This window comes from Ascaphus truei, chromosome 4 (assembly GCF_040206685.1).
Source record: "Ascaphus truei isolate aAscTru1 chromosome 4, aAscTru1.hap1, whole genome shotgun sequence".
In the NCBI taxonomy this organism is placed as follows: domain Eukaryota; kingdom Metazoa; phylum Chordata; class Amphibia; order Anura; family Ascaphidae; genus Ascaphus; species Ascaphus truei.
The window spans coordinates 263,548,331-263,574,329 of record NC_134486.1 but is presented as its reverse complement, the minus strand read 5'-3'; the positions used below and the strand labels follow the sequence as shown (position 1 = coordinate 263,574,329).

The 25,999-nt window shown below is 45.1% G+C and overlaps 1 protein-coding gene across 8 annotated transcripts in view; it reads left to right on the top strand.

The window, feature by feature from the left end:
• Positions 1-25,999, top strand: part of MAP7 (microtubule associated protein 7) — a 162,887-nt gene that overhangs the window by 63,561 nt on the left and 73,327 nt on the right. The gene's annotated exons all lie outside the window — the stretch shown is intronic.

Sequence of the window (25,999 nt, the reverse complement as noted above, 5' to 3'; positions counted from 1 at the left end):
CCAGTGAGTCCGATGCTGCAGAACCATGTGTTGGTAATTTAGAAACGCTTCCAACCACTGCCAAAGTCAAAAGAGAAGGGGTCTCACTGCAGGAAAGTAAGTGGCGGCTACACTCCGGCTGGGACCCGGCATGCAAAGCGCACCGGGGCGCAGTTCGAAGGGATGCCGCCTCTGCTATGCTGTAGTGAAATCTTTCTGCTACAATTGTGAGACCCTTGTGTGCTCTATCCAGGATAAATGCAAATGAATAGAAAAGTGATGAATGGTCACTACTCTCTTGTATTACGCCAAGCTTTTAAGATATAAAATCAGCTTTATTAAGAAAAAATGCTGGACATCACAGACAGGAACACTCTGACGTGTTTCATCCCGTCAAATATTTATCAAATATGTATATTAATTGTGCTTCATATATGGATAATATTGTGGTGACACTGGTCTACAGAATAGCTTCCAAGTGCTCTGTGGTTTCACTGAAATGTATGAGTTTCTTCCTATCTCAGACCACTCACAACCTGAATAAAATGGCTCTTGAAAATAAAACCAATTTAAAAACATATTTTAAAATCTAGAAAAATGGACTTCAGAAAAGTGTTCATACTTTGATTTATACTGTATATTTGGGAAACTAACCTTAATGTAAAGTGTGTTCTAGCATTGCATTTTAGCATCTAATTGGTCTTGGTAACTGGGGATATACCACAAGGAGAGAATGATAAAGAATGTTAATCCCAGCGCTTGTGATTGGTGGACGAGCCTGTTGGTATTTTGAGTGCTATGTGAAATGTACTGTACTTCGCTGAATAGAACTGCCTGAGTTGGAACACTCTATTTTTGTTTATAATTACATGCGGTTGTGTTGCAAAGGATTCTTCTAAAGAGAAACAGGGCTACACAACAACACCACCACATTGATTACAGATTCCCTCCTTACATTTTATTCAGCCCCTGCATATAAAGATAATAGGATCACATAAAGCATACTACTTATCTTCCACTTTTTCATCAAGCATACAGTACCAAGTTTTTTGTTATGATTATTTGTCATAAAATTGTATTTGTTTTATATGGTAAAACATTAACTGTCTCCGCCAATGTAGACTTTGGGCAATTGTGTATATGCACAATGGTACACCTGTATTTAATTGTATTTGAATAGGGAGGTAAGGTACAAAATGATAAACCCTCTACAAACCAAAAATATGGCATACATGTTACTATTGTGTAAATCAGTCTACAAGTGTTATTTCACACAGCAAAACGGATAGACCTACTGTACGGGCAGATGTATTAATTGCTTGTATAAACACCAATACACAAAACGCGGGCCATCAGCACCATTGTGATGTTATTCTCTTTCACATATGAAAAGAAGCCACTACCTGTGATTATGTTAGCCAAGAACATATTGCATTTAATGAAAACCACAAGGCATAACGTGAGCGGCTTTTGTCTATGACCCTGGTGAATTGGATGCACTATTGTAATGTATGTGCATCAGTGATTTATACCTGCGTAGGCTGGAACCTCTCTGGCAATTAAATGTATGTGTTCTGACCAGTGCAATATTATTTGGAGAGGGTCATAAGTAAAGCAAGTGTGCACCTTTTGCCAGAGCACTCTACTAGATATGGGCTGTTCAACTGATGCATCACATGGACCAAATCCTGCCATCTTACTTCTGGTCCTAGTCTTGGTCTTTAATGCCCCTTGGAATCCAGTCGAGTACTATCTTTGTCCAACAATGGTAATTTCTTCTTGCGATATGTCTGGCCCTCTGCCATTTTAATTTCTCCCCCCTTGTGATGATGTCTGACTTTTGTTTGCTCTCAACCCCATTCATGCTTTTTTTTGTCTCTTCAGGTAATACCCCGCACACAGCTCTCCATATTTCTTTGAGTTGTAGTACATATATTTTAAAATCCTTGCAAAATGTTGGTACAGTATTCATTTGGACGTCTTTAAATGCATCCAAAACTATATTACAATGCTCTTGTGGCCCTTCTACTCCACGAGGATTTACCTCCACATAGTGCTATAAGGAAACGGGTGGCCATATTATATTTAGTTTAGATAGTTTTCATAGATTCAATTACAAACCTGTTAACACTGAAGTATGGTGAACATTGTTGTTTTATTTAGTTTGCTGCTGCTTCATTGGTTGTCAGCGGCGCGCAAACTCCCTGCGCCCCCCTTACCTGCTGTCACTTCGGTCGCGCCCCCACCCCCTAATGATGCGTCAAATGACGCTGCGGGGTCTTGTGACCCGCGGTGTCATTTGCCGTCACATGTCCATGGTAACGGGCGTCATTTGAAGCCGCATTGCCATGGAGATGCGTGGACAAGAAGCCGGTAAGTAAATTTACAGAGTCCTCGCGCTCTTAGCGCGGGGCCTCTGTAACCGCCGTGCGGCCCGCGCCCCCCAATAAAGTCTTGCGCCCCCCAGTTTGCGCACTGCTGGGTTAAGTGATACTGTATGTGTAGGCAGAAGTGGTGCAAAGGAATCACTTTGTCAACCTGTTTTGAACAAGACCCAAAATACATTTGCAAGAAAACACCCTTTGTTTGAACATTCAGTTCCTCTGAAACAATGGAGTTTGTGCAATGAATTGATAGTGATAGATACTTCAAGGGCACCCAAAATAATCCTGCATAGATGCCCAAAAAAGCTACAGTAACTATCTGTTTATTTTCCAAGTCTGTTGTGCGTTGCTGTGTGTAAATAGCAGCATGTGCACCCCTGCTGCTATTATACAGTATGTGTTGGGCGAGCCTGCCAAATATAATGGGTTCTAGAAAGTTTTTGCTTTTCTTCTATTAGTCTAGTTTTTATTTTCACTCTAGCACCAACACCATTCTAAATGTGTATAATTGTATCACTGATGAATATAATGTATATGCTCGGGCAAATGTCATGTCAAATATGTCTGAGAATATGTGAACCAAAGTCTCTTTTAAATCCTGTAGCAAGTATGGAAAATGATGACAGAAAAACAACCCAGTGAATATGCAAGTAGTGTCTGCAATTATCAAGCGAGCATGTTGCTTATGTAGTCCGCTCATGTGTACAATTTTTAATAGGGACTTGGTTAGTCGGTTATAGAGAATTGGTTATTGTTGTCTACAGTTCAGTATTAAATGAGAAGGAGAGATATATAGTGTGAGGAGTCCTGCTCAAAAATCACATGTGGCTCTATGATCAACTTGTTAATGGAGTGTATAAATGTCCAGATGTTTAGGAGGATGTCCAGTGTATATATAGTAAATGCTGATATGGCCTGAGAGGGATATGTGCCTAGTGGTTAGAGTCCATCCTTACACAATTGGTTTAGCCAATTTCTTGGTATTCAGTATAAAAAAAATTAATCCCCAAAAATGTGTAATTCCACAAAGTGAAAAGAGCCTGCAATGTAGTAATTAGAGTGATCAATTAGAGTTGCCCGTCATGGATAAATAAAGAGCCACACTGATGAGCAACCAGAACAATTAATAGTACAGATATATAGTGTGAGCATGAAACGCGTAGGTGCGTTTATTTAGTCCTATTGTTGCTGAGCCTGCAATAAGCTGATCTGTTTATTTGTAGTTTGCCTTGGATTTTGTCATCATTACCAAGTTTTGTTGTCGTTTGGCGGTGCTCTGCTATATAGGAGGAATCAGTGGTGGAACTAGCATAGGTGCAGCCAGTTAAACTCCACCAGGACCCACAACTGTTAGAGGCCCACCCCAGCCTGAACGCCATTTGGTCACTTATTTTAGTAGTCGAAATGGTGTTCGGGCAGATCTACAGGCCCCCAACTCTCTTTCTCGCTCCCAGCCCGCTCTAGCGTCATTTGGTGCCCTTCCAGAGGGATTCAGCCCCGACGGGCCTAACACCGAAGTTAAAACCAGCTTCTGCAAAACGCAGCCTGGCAGGCTTCCCTCTGCTGACAGGCCGAGCATGCACCGCTCGACACATAAGATCCCTGGGAGGGGTTTTAACTTGCACCGGGACCCATAGTCCTATAGTTCCACCCTTGGGAGGAATCTATGTTTTTAATTTATAGAAACGTAGTGCTAGAGCTTTATAACCTTGGTTAGGTCACTTTGTCTGTTTTCGTTACAGCACTTGCCTTAAGTGCTCTTGGCCAACGTATACATATGTATGACTCCACACAAATTGGCTGATCCCAGCTATTGATCTGCACACAATAGTTACTGTAGGTCATATATTTAACGTCCATTCAATTGATTAAATCCTTTGTAAATGTCTCTGTACCTTACTTTGACATCTAAAAATATTATTTACTTTTTGCTCCGAATTCTTTGTTTTTCCGTTCAAAACAACTTATTTTCATCAACAAACAGCCAGTTCTGAGAATTTGCCACAATGAAAATTCTGACGTTTTGGCGCTTGTTTTCCAAGGCTAGATGCAAGGTTTTTGTGTTGCTCAGCTTTAATATGGATTTAAATGTATATTAGAAAACACTTGGTATCCATTTGAATGGAGATGGACTCATCTCCAGCATTAGAACTTTTCTTCACAGTATGTAAATTAGGAGCCTAAATTATATTTTGTGCTTGCAACACCAATATCAAGTTATAAAATAAAAATGTGAAATGTATTTGATTTACAAAGAACATTATGTGAACCTTTTAGGATTGTAATTGAATAACGTATAATAAATGCTTTAAGTGACTAATTACTTAAATGCATTTATTAAAACATATTTAATGTTTAAACCAGGCAGTCTTCCAACAAAAACTGGCAACAAATAGTCATGTTTCCATTGCAAATCAAACCGCTATTAAAAAAAGATATATATATATATATATATATATATATATATATATATATATATATATATATATGTATATATATATATATATATATATATATATATATATGTGTCGTATGTACTCATCCAATCAGAATAATCTTTTGTCAGTGCAAATAACCCTCTTATCTCGTCACAACAATATTCTTGCTTTGCATTGTTGTGAAGACATGAAAAGAGCAATCTGACTAGTGCATTCTGCAACCTGCGATTGTTCTACAAAGTGTCCAACTTCAAAGCTTAATAAGGGCAGGTTAACAATGTATATACATTGATGCCGAGTGAATAGTTTTCGCCCTATAGCAGTACATTGCTAAATCCATGACAATCCATTTCTACCATTGTCGTGGATTTTCTACAAATAATAAATGAAAATGTTTCCACCTTGTTTGCTTCGTTCTAACAGTGTAGTATTTCAATATAAAGTAAAATGGCTTATTATAAGGTTTTCCAGTTATCATTTTTTTTCTGGAAAGAGTTGCGCCTTGAAGATTTATTAGCTGGAAATGTGCTATTACAGCAAATGGGGCATAACACGATAGAGTATTTGCTTGGCATGCTATTGTCAAACAGATGGCACGTGCAGTGGCAGTGTAATAACAGACATATAATCGGGATCATTTAATGTTTGTCACGTCTGGAGTTGCCTGAACCAGTGAGTCTCGGCTTTTTATTAGGTATAGAGAAATATGAGTAAATTGGTATTTCTTTGCGAGAAGCTTCAACGACAACCTCATTCAATATAGGCTATACAATGTTCTTCTGTCCATACAAAAAACATAGAACAAGTCCTATATCCTGCATAACCCAAGACAATATGGTGGTCCCTTATTTTATACTATAGAATCAACCAGACTTGTCAATTGATCTCTTGGCATGAAAACCCCTCTAACAAGAGCTGGGTTTTGTTTGAAGAGACTATAATTTCTTTCATCACGTTGGATATGCTACTTTGGTATCAGAGGGGCCTTAGATGTTCCCTCGTGGTAACACTTCTAATCCTATTCTCGGAAACTATGAGTTTCAATTCGGATACAATATAATTTCACCGACAGACATTCCTGAATAGACTCCACTCTACGGAAACCATAATTTTGGCCCAGATATGTCCCAACAAGACATTATAATGTAGTACTCCAAGAATATTCTTAGGGCAAGAGACCTTTTATCATTTCACAAAGTCTTTTTGATAAAATATCTAAGTAAAAATGTTTACCTAACAGTGAAATGTACCATTATTTACAGCTAAGGAATACTGACCATTCTCTCGCATTACAGCAAAAAATACCACTTGTGAGCACATTCACATCTCGGATAGGTTTACCCTACCCTTCATCAGTATCTATCAGTATGCAGTTATTACATTCACATTTATGAACAATGGGAGATGGATTTTGCACATTTCTTAGACCTGGAAGTCTATGATGGTTGTTTGAAGCCATTTCTAAATTGACAATATGTATAGTCTTAAAGGAGAATGCATATAAACTACTTGACGGTTGATATTTGACACCTATTAAACTTTGAAGAATAAACTCTGGACTCTCCTATCTGCACAAAGGAAGGCTGAGGCCCCGCTGCCTGCGCTGCACGCGCGTCTGCGAGGCAGGCGGTGCGTACAGCCGAGTCCCCCGGTCTGCAGGGGGAAAGATGGGGGGCGTGATGGGGGTGCGGCCGCGACATCACCCGACAGGTTCGTCCTCATTGGCTGAACCGCCTGGGGGGGCGTGGCCTAGCGCTCCGTCGCGACTCCTGCTCTCAATTTTCTTGAGAGCAGGAGTTTGTCGGCGCAGCGGGCCCGGCCCCATTGTGGGGCGGATCTTGTCACTGCAGCGTCCGCCACAGCGGGACCTGGCCGAATGCAGCCAAAGAGGCAACTATAGTCACGTGGTGGAGCTGTCGCCACATTTCCTCACTTGAACAAAATGCAAAATCGAATTAACAGGATTCTGAGTGTATCACTTTAATTGTATCAGTGGTCTGTTTTGCTAGGAGAGCGCACAGACGGAGAAACAAAATCTGAAAATAAATTGATTACTCGCCCGTGTATTTAATTAATTACAAGAACAGGCGGATAATTGGAACAAACACACTCTCCCTGGCCCAAATGAATGTTCAAGTATAATATATCCTGCAAATGGAGAAACTTGCAGCACTGCTGAATGACTAGTTTAAAATGTCATCAGATATGGGACCCAAGGATGAGATACATCATTTGATCAAACCCTAATTCGGACCTGATCTTATGAAGCGCCTCTATTTTATTTTAAAATGAGTCCTTAAAGCTCCCCTTATAAAAAGGAGTATAGGCTAAAGCAGTAAAATTCCGGGCATTACTGAAATCCCTGCTCTCTGATTGGTCAGAATTCCGGGCATTATTCATTCAGTAATGCCCGGAATTTTATGACAACTTGCCAACTCACATCAAAGCAGAGATGCAGGGGCTCGCGCTGAGAAAGAAACCTGCAAGTTTAAATCTTAACTGCAGCTCTGCTCCTCTCCTCACTGAGCACACTGAACAGACAGCACAAGCAGCCTCTCTCCCCGTCTCTCTCACACTGCTGGTGCTGTCAGAGTGTCCCAACTGGTATCTTTGTTGCTTGCAACAAAGTAATTTTTCTAACCACATCTATTGCCTGTGCTACTGTAAGGTAATTTGTATTTCTTTTTATTTAGTTATAGTTAATATCACAGTCCCCCCACTTCTCTCCCACACCCCCTTCCACCCACCTCTCCCCTCCACTCCCCCCAATTCTCCCCCTCACCCCTTTTCTCCCCTCACCTCTCTCTCACCCCCCTCACCTCTCTCCCCCCTCACCTCTCTCCCCCTCACCTCTCTCTCCCCCTCACCTCTCTCCCCCCTCACCTCTCTCCCCCCCTCACCTCTCTCTCCCCCCTCACCTCTCTCTCCCCCCTCACCTCCCTCTCTCCCAGCCTCTTTCCCCCCCTCACCTCCCTCTTACCCCTCGCCTCTCTCCCCCCACCACCACTTCTCTCTTTCCCCCCTCCTTCAGTTCTCTCTTTCCCCCCTCCTTCAGTTCTCTCTTTCCCCCTCCTCCACCTCTCTCTTCCCCCCCCCCTCACCTCTCTCTTCCCCCCTTCACCTCTCTCTTCCCCCCCTCACCACCCTCTTCCCCCCCTCACCTCCCTCTTCCCCCCTCGCCTCCCTCTTCCCCCCTCGCCTCCTCTTCCCCCCTCGCCTCCCTCTTCCTCCCCTCGCCTCCCTCCTCCCCCACTCGCCTCCCTCTTCCCCCCTTGCCTCCCTCTTCCCCGCCCCGCCTCGCCTCCCTCTCCCCCACCTCCCTCTTCTCTTCCCCCCCTCACCTCCCTCTCCCCCCCCCTCACCTCCCTCTTCCCCCCTCACCTCCCTGTTCCTCCCCCTCACCACCCTCTTACCCCTCACCACCCTCTTACCTCTCACCTCTCTCCCCCCCCCCCCCTCCTTCAACTCTCTCCCTCCTACACCTCTCTGTCATGATCGGGGTATGAGGGGTTAATGGGATCGGTGTATATGTTGATCTGCATCCCCTGCTTCAACAGAATGGCCCCAGGTCTTAGAGGTATTTTCCCAGCAGTCTGTGTTATATTACTATGTGTGTATAAATCATGTCGGGAGTGAAAGGGTTAACCATATTGTGTATATGTGGATCTGCATTTCCCCGCTTCAGCCAAATTGTCCCAGGTCTTAGATGTATTTCCCCAGCATTACTGTGTGTTATTGTATATATCCTTTTATCATGATATGGATAAGAGGGGTTAATGGGATCTGTGTACTGCTGCGGCCAAGTTTATTCGAGCATTTGCCCGTTCTTGGCCGCAGCAGTAGCCTGGCGCGCGCCCGAGGGTGACGGGCGCGCGCCGAAGCAGCGGAGGAGCGCCCTCCGATCGGGGCGCTCTCCCTACCGCTGCCGGGTCCGCCGGGTCCCCCGGAACCCCCTGCCGCCGTCCCCCACATCGCGGGACACCAGGGCTCCCTCGGGGAGCCCTGGACGCGCGTGCAGGGGGCGCAGGCTCCCGAAGACGCGTGACCGCGCGTCTATGACGCGCGGCACGCCGAGGGGCGGCCACTAGCAAGCCGGGAAATCTCCCGGCTTGCGGTACCGGCCACACTTTAATAAAGTGTGTCGGTAGTGTATATGTTGATCTGCATTCCCCCACTTCAGCAGAATTAATTGCTATGTTATGTATTAACATGGAGAGAGGGGTTAACTGTGTATTTATCATAATGTAAACCCCATAGAACCATATCTCTGTATGTGTTTGTGCTACAAGGCTGAAATTTGGATATGCTTTCCTATGCAACGAACACAGGTTGCATACATATTGTTAATCTGATTTAATATATGGGAAATATAGTTATGAGTTATTGCTGTTTTGACTATAACTTTGGATAGGTTTGGAAGCTTGTCAAATGGCCCCTTTGATATGTAATTGTACAATCAAAGTAGGCTACTTGAAAGGCTTTGTCTTGGAGAAGTTCCTCAGAGGTGAGAAAAAAGTTGTACATCACGGGAGGTGACTCGCCTCATTGAATGTGCAGACCAGGTCTCACAACTAGGTGATAACCATTTCACCTGTCAAAAGTGACACCCTACATGAAAGACCCCTGCCCAATAAGCATTTTTTGCTAGACAGGATGGCAACGAAGGCATCAGGTCATAGTTTTTTATAAATGGGCTGGCCAAGTAGCTACAGGGGAGGGTTGTATTAATGAGGGGCTGGGTTAACCCAGCTTCTTGCGTTACCTGGCAACCTGTGATTGGCACAAGATAATTGTTCACCAATAACTGAACTGCCATGTTAGGAATGGAAGGCCTGCATCTATATAGTTGCTTGCACCCCTTATTCCTGGGTTGCTGGTTGCTTGTCGTGCTTGTTGTGACCTATAACAACTAAGGAGCTGTTATTCGGCTGAATATCTCCTTGTCCAACCCTAGTAAGTTGTAAATATTTCTGTAATGTTATTTGCTTGATGTATTGTCTGTTTTGCTCATAGGAAATAAACTCATTCCGTTTACTATATCCTAGTCTTGTTCAATCTGGCCCGTTATTGTATATATTTGCTGTTCTCTCATGACACTCTCTTCCCCCCCTAAACCTCTCTCTCTCCCGCCCATCAGCCCTCTCATCTTCTACTTTACTACTTTTTCCTACACAGGTATATACACTGATAAAAATCAATGACTACAAAAATGTATTGTATTGTATTGTATGTCTTTATTTATATAGCGCCATTAATGTACATAGCGCTTCACAGCAGTAATACACGTGGTAAACAAATAAATAACAGATAATATAAATAACTGATCATGGGAATAAGTGCTTTAGACATAAACGTAACATTAAGGAAGAGGAGTCCCTGCCCCGAGGAGCTTACAGTCTAATTGGTAGGTAGGGAGAACGTACAGAGACAGAAGGATCTGTATCCTTTTTTATGAAAAATTTAAAATAAGCCTACATTTAGCCTATAATAGTAATAATCCCCTCAGAACAACTCTGAAGGCCCGAGGCGAAGCCGAGGGACTTTAACCCGGCCAGGGCATTATTGGCCAGTAATGCCCTGTTCTTCGGGGATTATTACTTAAATAAACATTTATTTTTTTTGACCTACACGTGCCTGGAGAATTTTAATGCTCTCATACATCCTGCTTGATATCGCCACGCCCCTTTCTCCCTGTACTCATCCTTCCCTTTGTTGTTTCTTTTCTGTACCCATGCACTAAAATTCTAATGAATTTTAAGTTTAAAATTCAAAGACAAAGTGTCAACATCTAGACTTTCTGGGCTGACATATGTTAGGCCCGGGCCATGGTGCCTTCGCCCGCTCTGAGGCTGTGGGAAAGCGGGTGCTATTCCCTGGCCATGGTCCCTGGCCATGGTCGACGGGCCGTGGGGGGCGTTCCTAGGGGCGTCACAGAGCTGGTTCACCCTCATTGGGCGAACCGCTCACAAGACCTGCGTGTCGCGCCAAGAAATCCGGCCTATGGGCACGATCAAGGCCTTAAAGCAATCTGATCGTGCCCCGTGCGGACGCCTCAGCGCGATCTCCCACACCATGGACTCAGCCAGTACCAAAAGCGTACTGGAACTAGTGCAATGTTTCATTTTCTTTAAATGTGCAGACCCTCATAGGACCACACTGAATTGTCTCATAGATTAAAACTAGGCGACTGATGCCTTTGGAAAAAGTTTCAATATTTTGGAATAATATTTTTACATTTGTTCTTTAAATATTTGTTTAAAAAAAAATGTATCCTGAAATTAAACAGATAAGCAACCAATTAACCGTACTCTAATGATCAGTAAAGCAAATTGTTGTATTGTCTGGGATGTTAGTGGCAGCTGAGAGAGAACCACCGGGCTTTAACATAAACGCCACCGCCATTTGCTCAGTGTGGTCTTATGTGAGACTAAACGTTTAATGAGCTGTCCATGTAAGGCAGCTGGATCCATAATGTATGTTAAACCTCCCAGGAAGGCTCGGTTTGATAGGGTGAGAGTTACACATGAGGGCTCCTAATCTTGCCACAATGCCCCACACACTGACCAGTGGAAGGTAAATCCCAAGGTCAGAAACACTTTTTTGGTCAAAATCATTTTAATGGGATATTTCTACAATTGAAAATAAAAAGCCCCTTACATGCCTGTTGGGCCCCATAACAGACTAGTTTCAACATGCGCTAGCAACTCTGCATTATAACAATGACTTGTTTCAGTGACATTGCCAGGGAGCATTGGGTAACAAATTCAGTGTGCGAGAGGATGTTTTTCTAGAGGGCAGTTACAATACTGTGTAAGCTTAGACCCATGAAGATTAACTGGCTTTCCAAATGCCCCAGTGGTGTGCGCAAGCGACAGATGCTTTACTGTCTGAAATCCCATCATAATTCTCCTAGTTGCTCCCAGCCCACGAATGCAGTGTCTCATCATTTAGAAGCGCTTCTTACACTGCTCACCACGGCTGGGAGTGTGAAGGTATGAAGAGAGATGAGGGGTCAGTTTAAGATGCAGGTCTGCTTACTTGGCCCAAACATTGTTTCTTGTTAACAAATGCCTTATCCTTTTTAACTCTGATCACATACTTAAAGCTGTCTGTGCTAACCACAATGTTGGGCATTTTTTTTAATTTAAGAGATCTCTTTTTGCCCTTCCCAACGCTATTTAAAAAGAAAGTGTGTGTGTGTGTGTGTGTGTGTGTGTGTGTGTGTGTGTGTGTGTGTGTGTGTGTGTGTGTGTGTGTGTGTGTGTGTGTGTGTGTGTGTGTGTGTGTGTGTGTGTATATGTGTATATATATATTTTATATATATATATATATATTTTATATATATATATATATATATATATATATATAATATATATACACATATACATATACATACATACATATACATACATATATTATATATGCAGTGGTTGACAAATCACCAAAAAATCTACTCGCCACACAAACAAATCTACTCGCCACCTATTACCAAACGTGTGCTGCTTGGGCCAATATTTACTCGCCCGGGGGTTAAATCCAGTCGCCCGGGGCGAGCAAATGTATAGGTTTGTCGAACACTGTATATATGTATATATATATATATATATATTGCTCTGTTCCGGAGATGTAAGCATTTCATATATTAAGTGTCTGTCTAAAGGTCATGGTAACCTCAGAAACTAGAGATGAGGAATATCAATTTAATAGAAAAAAGAGCAGGGCATGCCCAGGGTGCAAGATACTATAAGTATGAGTTAGAGCAGCAATCTCCCCCACTATTTATTTTTTTTACTCCCCATGTTTTTTCCCCACAAGATGGGAATCGGGGTGTAACACAGCGCTGAACAGTACGACCTTCCGCCCCAGTTCCTCCTGGTTTCCAGATATGTACCGGTATAGTTACAGGGATTACATTGTGCTCCAGGGGCAGAAAAATGCGTACAAAATCTCCGACCAGTAGGAAACAGCTGCATCATTATTTGCAGCTTTCCTATTGGACGGCCATTTAAAAAGAGCAATCCAAGCTGTTCTCCCCCCCTCCCCCCCCACTTCATTTTTTAATACTGGATCGAAGCGGGGAGTCTCTGCTCCCGGGGTCCCTCCAAAGGAGATGCCGCTATCTCCTGCAGTTTTCTGCACGTTTCTTCGTCACATGGGTCATAAGGAAGCTGAACCTGATGACGTCACAGCTTCCTATTGGCTCGCAGGGCCTGGAAACATTGAAAATATAGTAAACTCCCATAGTGGCTATCAGCACCCCCTACAGAGGTAAGTACCTCTGAGCTGAAATTAATGGGGTTCGGCTCCGAAGACCCCCTGCTCCAATTCTGTCTTAAAAAAAAAAAATGAAGGAAAAAAAAACGGCTTAGATTGCCTCTTTAAATTTCCTTTGAAAACGAGGAAGTAACTGGTAACTGTACCGGTAAGTATCTCAGGAGCTGAGAATAGTTATATGTTTTGGAGGACCCCTGTTTTAATGTTTTCAGTTCTGTACAAAAAACAAACAAACAGAAAAGTGGGGGCTGGGGGTATGGGACGTTAGGGGGTTGTTGTTGCTTTACATTAATTTAGGTTTCTTGGTGTGACTGGTAACAGTTGTATGGAGGTAGGTGGCACCTCCCCCCAGAGCTCACTCCTCCTCACCTTTTTAACTTGGGAGGTCTTTTTACTTTGCTGCAGGAACAGGACCTACTATGGTTCTTTCCCCTCATACAGAGGTAAAGGGAGTAGGATTTCAGGGTTCTAGTCAGGGGGGTGATTGAGAAAAGCCATACCACGCCATGTGCGTGCCCTGTTGCTTTTTTCTATGATTTCAGAGACATCACAACATCAGATCAGATAACACCCCTGCCTGTCCACCAACTATCAGGATCATCTATCTGGCGTAGGAAGCCCTTACTAAAGACTGCCCAATTGGTTCACGGTATTGGGGTCCGTTGGACTTTATTCACAGCGCCTGGGACAATTTATTTGTATGGTTTTTTGTTTTTTTTTGGCTCATACAGGCTTGGAATAGTCTGTTGATTTTTTGTTCCATTGGCTGCTTTCGTTTTTGATCACTTTAGGGTTATTCACCTTAATTTGTTATCACATATCACTATTTATTATTTTTTTGTAGGTTAGCGCTTTTTAGAGGGTTTATTATTGTTTGTTTGCTAGAGGTAAAGGGAAGGGTTCCCAGTGTAGTGTAGGACCTGCATTTTTGGTTATACCTTGACGTTTGGTATGCAGGCTTACGATGCTTTGGCCAAAAAAAACAAGTTATTATTATTATTGAAGTATTTAAACTTTATACTTATTACCATATGTTTTGTCAATTGGATGTAGCATTGGGCACCCCTGTCCTTTCTTGGTGTGATTGCTGCTTTTATTACGAAAATATCTACATTTTGTATGTATTCATATTGTAAAATTGTTGATGTGAAATATAAACGAGCCTCATGATTTTCTGAAAGTGGCATTATGAGTTAGCTGTGATGCCTGTAAATTTGGGATTACTTGTTGAGTCATTGTAACCATATTTTAACGGCTTGATATTGCATTTGCAAAGGAGCCTCATATAATTTTCTTAACTTTATATTATATGGTAAAGACAATACAATGTCTTAGCATGATACCAAAAAAGGACAATATCAGAGGGTCTCGATCATCTGGGAAGCTTGCAATTAATTTTTAGCACCAGGCGTGACTCCAATGTAGTTATAGAATTTCTTCACATTCAGTTTCTGATCAGAAGCATTTTATGTCTAAACCTCCTACATATTCCTTCTGTCTTTATTCCAGTCGCTGCCTCAAAGGGAAACACAGTAATGTGTAAATGAGCAATAAAAGAGGCCATCTGCTAGGCGACCATTAGTTTTTCATGACGGGAAGCCTTTCATTGCTCGCACTGACTGATAACCGTACCAGCCATTCGATTGCTGTAGAAGGCAGAATAGACTTTGATCTGTTTGTTTTGTTCGGTGACTGAGGGGGAACAAGTCTTTCATTTCTCATTGGAAGCCAGAGCTGTGAGTATGTTTCAGCGGGACCACTACTACACATGTTCTGGCTACATTTGATAGTTTCAGATGTAGATATTGTGGGAAGGAGCTTTGATTTCAGGAATGTCTATAATGACGCACATTGCCACAGACATTATGTTTCCAGATCCATGAGATCCCCATTTCAATAATCATTTAGCACTGGATCCATCCCCCAGCTGCCTTGTTTCAATATTCTGAGATGTGGAGGTTTGGTAGAAAAACTAAATAATGACCCGCTTCTTTATACAAACGTTGGGCCAAGAACCAAAGTCACACAAGACAGCCAACAGCTTTACCGGTGCCAGGACAAGCCTCTACCAGGACCCTATGTTGTTGAGTATGTGGGATGTGTACACTCCCGTTGGCAGCCTTGAAAGTCCCTCCCACCCCTTCACATATTCCTCCCCACCCCCTCACGCTGTCCCCCACTCTCTCTCACTCTTCCTCGTCTCTCTTTCTCTCCCCCACTTTCCACCCATTATCTCTCTTCTCCCCCTCCCCACCCTTCCTCCATCTTTTGTCCTCCTCTCTACCCTCTCCCTCCCCACAACATCCCCCCCTTTCTCACACCATTTCTTTCTCTTCCCCTTTCTCTCTCCCACTCCTCCCCCTTTCTTTCTCAACCCACCTCACTCACTCTCTCCTCCTCTAGGTCCTAATGAAGAGCGGGGTCTGGAAATTGGGCCTGACTTAAAGCGAGGCCTAACTTTTTTTTTTTTTCTCGGACCATTGGAGCAAGCCCCCACCAGCACCGGGCTAGGGATAAATGTCCCTATGTTTCCCCCCCCTCGCCCTGTCCGCAGCCCTGCTCTGAGGATTGTTAGTTGGTGTTAGAGTAGAATGGCATTCTACTGATTATCTCCATTTAGAAAAGAAAACCGTATCCATCTTGTATTTTAGAATGCTTTAAACACATGGTGTGGTAAGGTTCATCTTCCATGCACCTATCAAATTGGACCAAGAACCCAACAAGGTGGTTGAGGGGTGAGGGGATGTTGAAGAGCCCTTCAGCTAAAATCCTTAAACCATTTTGTCTACATATACTTTAGACCAGCATCTGGTCACATGGTTTCTTACAAGAAAGTTACCACCGTATACCTGTTTTTCCCACCAACCTGGGATTGATTTAATCCTGTGAACCTACAACAGTACTGGCAAAAACAACCGGCAGTTCAACCGATTGGTATTCAGAAGCTCGTGAACTGCTGCTCTGCATCTATAGCTCTGACATCTGTCTAACCCATAGGGCTATACTCCTAACCATACACTGTAATTCAATTCAAAAGTAAATTTCAAGTAGATGGGCATCTTAGGGTCAAATTTGCTCTAACATCTGAGCTGTGTAAATTGTTTCCCGGGCATTCATGTCTATAGTGCTGTGTGCAAACGTGGATGACTTGCTGAGAAATACCAATAATGTCTGTGGCAGAATGAGCAACACTACTTTAAATTGCAGCATTACCAGAATTTCAACTGTGATAGTTGCCGTCACCAATCTAGGTCTGACATTTGCTGCCCTACAAAATAGGTTAACAAAACCGCTGCAGATAAAATGCTGTGAGCCCCTGAGCCTGCGTGTCCTGGTTTTCCCGTGGGATAGAATCCATGTCCTGTTCAGATGTGCAGGGTAACCTTATGCATCATGCATTTTCTGGGAGAATTAGCTGATATATTTTCCTCTCCCTGTGGCAGACTGCGCCCCACTTGTTTCATAGTAACTATGAAGCAGTCTGCCACCACATACCTCCTGATTTTCCATGATATGTTCTACCTCTGAAATAGTAACCCTTGCCTGATGAGCCTAAATGAAATGTAATACATTGAGGAGGACTCCCGCTGTGAATGGGCACATGCTGCAGACTGGCAGGTGTTTTAACACTTGGCTCTAGTTCAAGATAGCAGATATAATGGTAAAGGGTGAGCCCAGCACAATTTGACATGTTTGCAACCAAGATCTCCTTATACAGTAGTTGTAGTATTAATACTGTACCCCCATGGGTAGGTTTGTTCTTCAATGGATTTATAAATCTGACTCGTTTGCAAGCAGCACAGTCTTGTGCTAATTAGTTGGACTGTTTACAAGTGGCACACAGCAGTTGCAACGAATCCTTATCCTTGAAAAATCAAAAGGCGCTGGGTGAAACCTAGTTCTCCTATTGCAAAAAATAGTATCATTAACACTAGGACAGCTTTACACCCTACATTGCCCTTCTAATGTTTCCTGAGCATCACTTGGCCGGCACCCAAGGGACCCTTATAAGATTCAAGGAATGTCATTATTACTCGTTTTCTAGGGGGGGGGAAGAGGATTCACCTTCCCCTCGCCCCCCATCGGAGCCCCCTTTACTTCTGTTAGCGTTACTTACTGCGGGCCTTGCCACGACCACATGATCGGTGCCCTAAACAATAACCAGTGCGCAATTTTGGCACCATACATGCTATTCATTTGCATGGACATAAATAAAACAATTAGATGTCATATTAACACCAACAAAATTGTTATTTGACAGACTGGACCATTTTCAGAAGTATTGGTCATGGAAAGCAGGAACGTAAAGAAAACTTACAGGGTGCCAGCGAGGAGCTAGGCGACCACCAGACATCGCAGCATAGACGGGAACAAAAACAGTGTATCCAACCACTCCTTAAATTAAAAGTAACTTTTTCATTTTGTGCCAAAGAATAAAAACAGCGCACACTGACCGTGAGGGACAATGTTTCAAGCTACATGCCCTTTGTCAGAACCTGAGAGGTGTCTCTCACAGCCAAACATTTTTTTGTTTGTTTCAAATAGTTTTATTAGATTTTCCAGATTGTAGCACAATAATAACACAAAACAATAATAATAAAATTAATGTTAACACTACTATTAATAATAGTAAAAATAGTACCAATGATAATACTAATAACAATAATCAACAGACTATACTATCAAGTGACAATATCGAGTAGTGTTCAATGCAGTACTAAAACATTTTTTTACAAGACGGCCTCCATTTTAAGGAATTAAAGGTGTGCGCGCAAAGTTAGCCACCCGGTACGTCACCGTAGTAACATTGGTGGAAGAATTGGTCCTTTGATTCTGAATGAGGGACGTCATGAATACTGTTTGCGTTCCGTACTGTTGCTAGGCATGCTACAAACATGAAAATAATTAACCATATGAAACATAATCGGATAATATATTACAGTATGAGGTATTTACACTGATATTACAGTATGTCAATAAAGGTCAGTGACGAGAAGGATACAATCAACAATTGATTTATACTAAATTTAGAACATGCCTACGTCAAAAGTATCATTTCCAAATGCTAACGGAAATGTCTGATTCACGAAAATCCAATAACGCCTGTTTTTTGTACATTATCAAAAATACACAAAGATCAAATCAACTCATCAGGTAGAAAGATATTAGCCGGGACTGCTTCACTTTTTCACTATGCAGTGGTCTATCTAGACCGCATACTTGTACCGTTAGTGTGTATGAGGAAATAATATGTAAGATATGGCATCACATTTTCTTTCCTACATATGAGAACTGTGGATTCCAACTGGTGATTCTTTTATAGACACATTAGAGATTAATGGTCTGTATGCACCGAGATGGTATACAATCCTTCTGTAGTGCTATTGATGGGGACCTTAAGTTCAATGTATCTCAGAAAATCCTTCATCCAAGATCTACTATCCATTATTCTCCATCACAGTTTATTTCAGTTGGAAGATACATTCTATATACAGACAATGCGGTGGGACCCCCTGTTTTTGATACTGTACCATTTTCAGGTACAAGATACTTGTTAAAGCAACAGTTCAAGCAATATCTTACATGTGTGTTTTTTTTTTTTAATAAATCAGTTCTGTACTATGAGAAAATACTTGCAGCATTTAAAAACAAAAATGTTTTAAAGACATTTTCAATGTTTCTAATGTAGGAAGCATTTCCAAAGTGACAGCCCCTTCCCCTTCTGATACTGTAGGCTCTGGCTCTTGAACCCCGCCCTCTCTCTAGCAGTGCACCAATTGTATCTAGTAACTGCCCAGTCAATCATATTCCAGGAACTACATTGCCCACAATGCTGTGTAAGAACTGAAATAAATAACCCCAAGCAAGCGATTGATTTCACGAGAACAGATCGATCTTCATCTTAGCTAATCACTTGTCAGTGTGCAGATTGTATTGATGCACATATTGAACTGCAGCTTTAAATCAAATTTCTTACATTTGACGGGCATTGTTAGTTACAGACACTAACACTGTGTTAGGCCTTGCAGCCTTTTTTTGATGCAGAGAAGAGGGTGAAAATGACGTACAGTGGCCCAGAAGTTAATGCACATCAGTAGAAGTAGTACATCTTGTAGATTGTTCCTAACTTTTTCTAATGTCTCTAAATTGCAAGATGATTAACACAAGACTAGACCAGACTAGGTCAAGACTAGAGCAATGTACTTCAATAAGTTATTGAAAATTACACACTTTGCATCAGTTCTGTTTCATAAATACATTTGATCCATATAGACCCTTTGATCACAGAATTATGCATGAAAATACAAAGTGTGGTGGTTAAGCATTTGCTAGATTTTTTTTTTTTTTTTTTTTAAATCGGTCTGACTTCAAACATGCAGTTTTGTGTTACACAGATGACACCATGTGAGAAGTACTTTAAACCTGCAACCCTGCCTTTCCAATGTGTGTATTTCTTTCTATTCTTGCAGCGTTGGAATTGGGGTGTTCTCCGGTGCTGAACTGCATTATTTTTAGCTCTGGGAACCCACTGTTTCTAGACATCCTTTACCGGTGTGTCTACTCACTCCAGGAAAAACAAGAAGGCCATCAAATTTCAAAGGTCCCGTGGGCCAATATGAATCCGTAACGTCATAGTTTGCAGCAGTTGGATGGCCATTTAAATCCTCCTAGGAAAAGCTAGTAATTATAAAACAAAAAAACAAGTAACTTTCTTGAGACCTGATGGGATCCCTGGAGCTAAAAATACAGTTTGAATGCTGTAATAAAAATAAATTAATATAGGCACAATAGTTTATGGCCTGGGTGTGCAAAGTGGGGGGCGTTCGATTTTCTGGGGGGGCGCAGCCGATGGAGGCCCGCGCTTCCCCGAAGGCATTTAAATTAAAAGCCGAGATCGCGTGACACCTCTGTAAAACTCCCTGACCTCACTTATCCTACCATCCAGTGACGCGTCGTTATGGCAACCCGGCGTCAAATGACGCCGCGGGGGAGACGTCGCGTTGCCATGGCATCGTGACATCACAAGACCCCACCGCGTCATTTGACGCCGAAGACATACAGGAGGCGGGGGGAGGGCGGGCACGGGGGAGACCAGGCAGGAGGGGCGCAGGATGAAACTTTGCGCACCCCAAATGTATGGAATGTAATCTTACAAACACAAAACAGGCACAGTGTCATTAATGCCATGTAAAGAATAATTGTAACAGTTTAAATAACACAAGTATGAAAGATGTCCAAAGAAGTAGACACATTTTGTTATTTATCTCACAGCTCGTCTTATTGTGTTGTTTAAAGCGGCAATACTGCAGTTGGCTGCGCGCCGGGGGTGGGGGGGCGTTGCGGGTAATTTGAGCGCGGTTTAAAGTCTCTTTTTTTTGTTTACGCAAGCACCAAGCGTGGGTGAGCGCGCACCGCGTGAGCGGGGAAGGGACAATTTCACTTGCCAAAACTAACCTCGGCAAGCACCGCGCGGTCAGCACGCTCAGCGCTAGCGTGGCCGCAGCCTTATACTGCAAACTAATGATTAGCACGGTGAGGAGTGACGATACACACCAACAACATCCCAGTTGATCCTGGAAGTTAATCCAGGAATATTCAAACGGTGACACAATCTTCCCTCCTCGGGTTTATAAACTTTTGGGCGCCACTAATAGACTTATTGGCAGGGCCGCCAGCAGGGGGGCACAAAGGGTACTGGCGTCCCGGGCCCCATGAGTCAGGGGGGCTCGGCCGGGTGCCAGTTAATTACTTTAAAAAAAGTTGAAAAAAATGGCGGCAATTCCCGTGGTCCCAGTGCGCATGCGCAGGGCAAGCAGGTTGTCTGCCTCACACCCTCCCCCCCCCAGCCGCCCTCTCTCCCGCCCGTGGCAGCTGCCGGGGATATTGGGTGCAGGTGGGGGAAGCGTCTGGCGGCAATAAAGCAGCACCCACGGTAAAGGGAAGTCACTCAACCAACCAACATTGTCACCCAGTCACTCACCCACCCACCCAGTCACTCACTCACCCAGTCACTCACCCAGTCACTCACTCACCCAGTCACTCGCCCACCCAGTCGCTTGCCCACCCACCCACCCAGTCACTCGCCCACCCACCCAGTCACTCGACCACCCACCCAGTCACTCGCCCACCCACCCAGTCACGCGCGCCCCCAGTCATGCAGTCACTCATCTTTTGTTGAAAATATAAAAATAAACAGGTTGCATTGTAATGTTTTTTTCTGTATCACAATAAGAAAACAGTTAAGTAAAAGTTGCACGCGCTAAAAGATATTTTTTCGTGGTAGGTGCGCTATGGGTTCGGGGGGGGGCTGCTCCTTTCAGTTGTCCCGGGGCCCCATGATTTCTGTTGGCGGCCCTGCTTATTGGTGACTGCTACTTTAAGGCCCGTAAACTGAACTCTCTCCTTCAAATCTGCCTTGCTCAGAATATATTCACATAGGACAATCATCCTAAGAATTGTATTGTATTGTATGTCTTTATTTATATAGCGCCATTAATGTACATAGCGCTTCACAGTAGTAATACATGTGGTAATCAAATAAATAACAGATAATATAAATAACAGATCATGGGAATATGTGCTTTAGACATAAAAGTAACATTTCGGAAGAGGAGTCCCTGCCCCGAGGAGCTTACAGTCTAATTGGTAGGTAGGTAGAACGTACAGAGACAGTAGGAGGGAGTTCTGGTAAGTGCGTCTGCAGGGGCCAAGCTTTATGTATCGTGTTCAGAATATCCACAGTGCTATTCATATGCTTCTTTAAGCAAGTGTGTCTTAAGGTGGGTCTTAAAGGTGGATAGAGAGGGTGCTAGTCGGGTACTGAGGGGAAGGGCATTCCAGAGGTGTGGGGCAGAAAGTGAGAAAGGTTTAAGGCGGGAGAGGGCTTTAGATACAAAGGGGGTGGAAAGAAGACATCCTTGAGAAGAACGCAAGAGTCTGGATGGTGCATAACGAGAAATTAGGGATGAGATGTAAGGAGGGGCAGAAGAGTGTAAAGCTTTAAAGTGAGGAGAAGAATGGAGTGTGAGATGTGGGATTTGATTGGAAGCCAGGAGAGGGATTTCAGGAGGGGAGATGCTGAGACAGATCTAGGAAAGAGTAGAGTGATTCTGGCAGCAGCGTTTAGGATAGATTGTAGGGGAGACAGGTGAGAGGCAGGAAGGCCGGACAGCAGGAGGTTACAGTAATCAAGACGGGAGAGAATGAGGGCCTGTCAAAATTGTATTCAATATTCTCATGCTTTCTTGGCTGGTTGCTCCTATAGAAGAGATATCATTTTGAACTAGAAAAGTGAGACCAACTGTAAGGAGTATTGTAAATGTTTAAATATAGGGCTGTGTTTTATTTTCTATCTAATTTGTGAGCGCATTCACATGTCTCAGACAGGCCTGCAACTCTGCTTTTCACCAAATTGGTCCGTCAGAGTCCTGACAATTTTGTGTTGGCATCATTTGCTGCTTGCGCAGCTTTGCTTCCTGCCGAGTGTAAGTGCACTTACGTTTATTGAACAAAGTCAAAAAGTTGCCTTTTAACTCATCATGTCTAAGTGCTGCTGCAGGAAATGTAAATGAAACATCTGTATCATCTTACTGTACATTAACGTATGTGTGGGGCTATGTGCAACAGTGTGACCTACTAGACCATTTCGGAAGACTTGCATACCTTAACCCTTTGAGTGCTGGCGGGTCCGCAGCACCAGCTTGTCATGTCCCGCACAGCGCGGTCACATGACCGCTATGGCCCTGAACCAGGAAACGGAAGAGGAGTCACCTTCCATTTCCCTTCACTGCAGGTCGCGTGCTACGATCCATGGGAATGCAAGGCGCGATCCAAAAGGTTATTTTATTTTGCCTGAACCGGGGTTCAGATGAGAATGTTGCAGATTTTTTGGGGGGGGGTCCCCGTGCCCATGTTTGAAGTCTGCCGGACACATTAGTAAAAAAAAGGTTTGTGTCAACCGGCACACACACACTGCAGATGAGCTCAGGACCCCCCTTGGTTCAAAAGGTGGGTGGGGGGGGGGATATCTCCATTTGAGGGAAGGGCGGTGGAGGAGGAATGCTGCTTTAAAGCAGCAATTATACTGCATCCCCCCTTTTTTGTTTGCTTATTTTTTTATGTAGCGCAGGCCTGCACAACTCGTAAAGTGAGAAGGGCCGAACTGCTCCAAGGGAAAAAAAAAAGCTGTGTGTGCTGTGCACGCGCATAGTAAGTGAAACTTCTTTGACTTTTGTCACAGAAATTGTATTTGTGTTGGTGTTGGTGATGTTTTAATTAAAAATCAAAATACAATCTCAATGACAAAACGCAAATAAATTTGACTTAGAATGCGCGTGCTCGGCACACATCCCCTGTATTAGCTATTTGCACTAAGTGTGAATTCCGCGTGTGACAGTGTGCGTGTGACTGAGAGTGTGCGTGTGACTGAGAGTGTGCGTGTGACTGAGAGTGTGCGTGTGACTGAGAGTGTGCGTGTGACTGAGAGTGTGCGTGTGACTGAGAGTGTGCGTGTGACTGAGTGTGCGTGTGACTGAGAGTGAGCGTGTGCATTTGACTGAGAGTGTGCGTGTGACTGAGCGTGTGCGTTTGACTGTGCGTGTGCGTCTGACTGTGAGTGTGACTGAGTGTGCGTCTGACTGTGAGTGTGACTGAGTGTGCGTGTGACTGTGAGTGTGACTGAGTGTACGTGTGACTGAGTGTGCGTGTGAGTGTGACTGAGTGTGTGTGACTGAGTGTGCGTGTGACTGTGAGTGTGTGTGGGGGTCTGGGGGGGGTCAGTGTGTGGGGGTCTGGGGGGGTCAGTCAGTGTGTGTGGGGCTCTGGGGGGGTCAGTGTGTGTGGGGGTCTGGGGGGGTCAGGCAGTGTGTGTGGGGGTCTGGGGGGGGTCAGGCAGTGTGTGTGTGGGGGTCTGGGGGGGTCAGGCAGTGTGTGTGGGGGTCTGTCAGTGTGTGTGGGGGTCTGGGGGGTTCAGTCAGTGTGTGTGGGGGTCTGGGGGGTTCAGTCAGTGTGTGTGGGGGTCTGGGGGGTTCAGTCAGTGTGTGTGGGGGTCTGGGGTGGTCAGTCAGTGTGTGTGGGGGTCTGGGGTGGTCAGTCAGTGTGTGTGGGGGTCTGGGGGGGTCAGTCAGTGTGTGCGGGGGTCTGGGGGGGTCAGTCAGTGTGTGTGGGGGTCTGGGGGGGGTCAGGCAGTGTGTGTGTGGGGGTCTGGGGGGGTCAGGCAGTGTGTGTGGGGGTCTGGGGGGGGTCAGGCAGTGTGTGTGTGGGGGTCTGGGGGGGTCAGGCAGTGTGTGTGGGGGTCTGTCAGTGTGTGTGGGGGTCTGGGGGGTTCAGTCAGTGTGTGTGGGGGTCTGGGGGGTTCAGTCAGTGTGTGTGGGGGTCTGGGGTGGTCAGTCAGTGTGTGTGGGGGTCTGGGGTGGTCAGTCAGTGTGTGTGGGGGTCAGTCAGTCTGTGCGGGGGTCTGGGGGGGTCAGTCAGTGTGTGTGGGGGTCTGGGGGGTTCAGTCAGTGTGTGTGGGTCTCTGGGGGGTCAGTCAGTGTGTGTGGGGGTCTGGGGTGGTCAGTCAGTGTGTTTGGGGGTCTGGGGGGGTCAGTCAGTGTGTGTGGGGGTCTGGGGGGGTCAGTCAGTGTGTCTGGGGGGGTCAGTCAGTGTGTGTGGGTCTCTGGGGGGTCAGTCAGTGTGTGTGGGGGTCTGGGGGGGGTCAGTCAGTATGTGTGGGGGTCTGGGGGGGACAGTCAGTGTGTGTGGGGGTCTGGGGGGGTCAGTCAGTGTGTGTGGGGGTCTGAGGGGGTCAGTCAGTGTGTGGGGGGGTCCGTCAGTGTGTGGGGGGTCCGGGGGGGTCCGTCAGTGTGTGGGGGGTCCGGGGGGGGGGTCCGCGCGGGTTGCGCCCGGTTTTTGTACCACCGCTTCCTGGGGGGCCCGCAAACGCCCACGTCACTGGAGGGCTGAATGGCGCCGCTGCCAGCCGCTTCTGCGCATGCGCGGCATGGCAGCGGTAGTGGAAGTTAGGCGGGCCCATGTGTGGGCTGGGAGGGAGATCCCATTCAGGTTAGGAAAGGGTGGGGGGGGGCTGTCCCGGTCGGGCGGTCTCTGCTGTCCCGGGCAGCAGACGGGGAACGGCAACACATGTCAACAGCCGTGGCAGCGGGCGGGGAACAGCGCCGCTGCCAACCGCTTCTGCGCATGCGTGGCTTTCCCCCAGTCCCCATGATTACTGAGCATGCGCGGCTTGGCAGCGGATGTGCGGGGGGAATGGCGGCCGTTAGGAGCGGCGCCGGCGGCTATCGCCGCCGCCGCCGCCGCATATGTGATCAGCCATGTGGGGGGAGCAGCAGCCGTTAGGAGCGGCGCCGGCGGCTATCGCCGCCGCCGCCGCATCTGATTTGTGGAGCGGGTGTGATGTCAGTGTTGGGGTCGGGCTGAGCCAGAACACAGCCCGGCCTCAACTGCCAGCACTGACGTCACATCCGTTTCATTTCTGTCTCCACAATCCATTTTTGCCCCATCACGAATGAGGTGCCACTAAGGAAGTTTCACTTCAAAAAATTGGGCCGCACAGGTAAAATCATCATCATCATCATCATCACCATCATCTCTCCTCCAGCACCTCATCATCATCATCATCATCATCATATCTCCCCCAGCACCCTTCATCATCATCCTCATATCTCCCCGAGAACCCCTCACTATCAACCTTTGCAATACTCCCCATCATCCCTCCCACTCACCCACACACATAATACTTCCCCTCCACATCAAACACACACATCACACCCCCCTGCACCTCACATCACTCTCCCCCCTGCACCTCACATCACTCTCCACCCTTGCACCTCACATCACTCCCCCCGCTTGCACCTCAAATCACCCCCTTGCACCTCAAATCACCCCCTTGACCTCAAATCACCTCCTTGCACCTCAAATCACCCC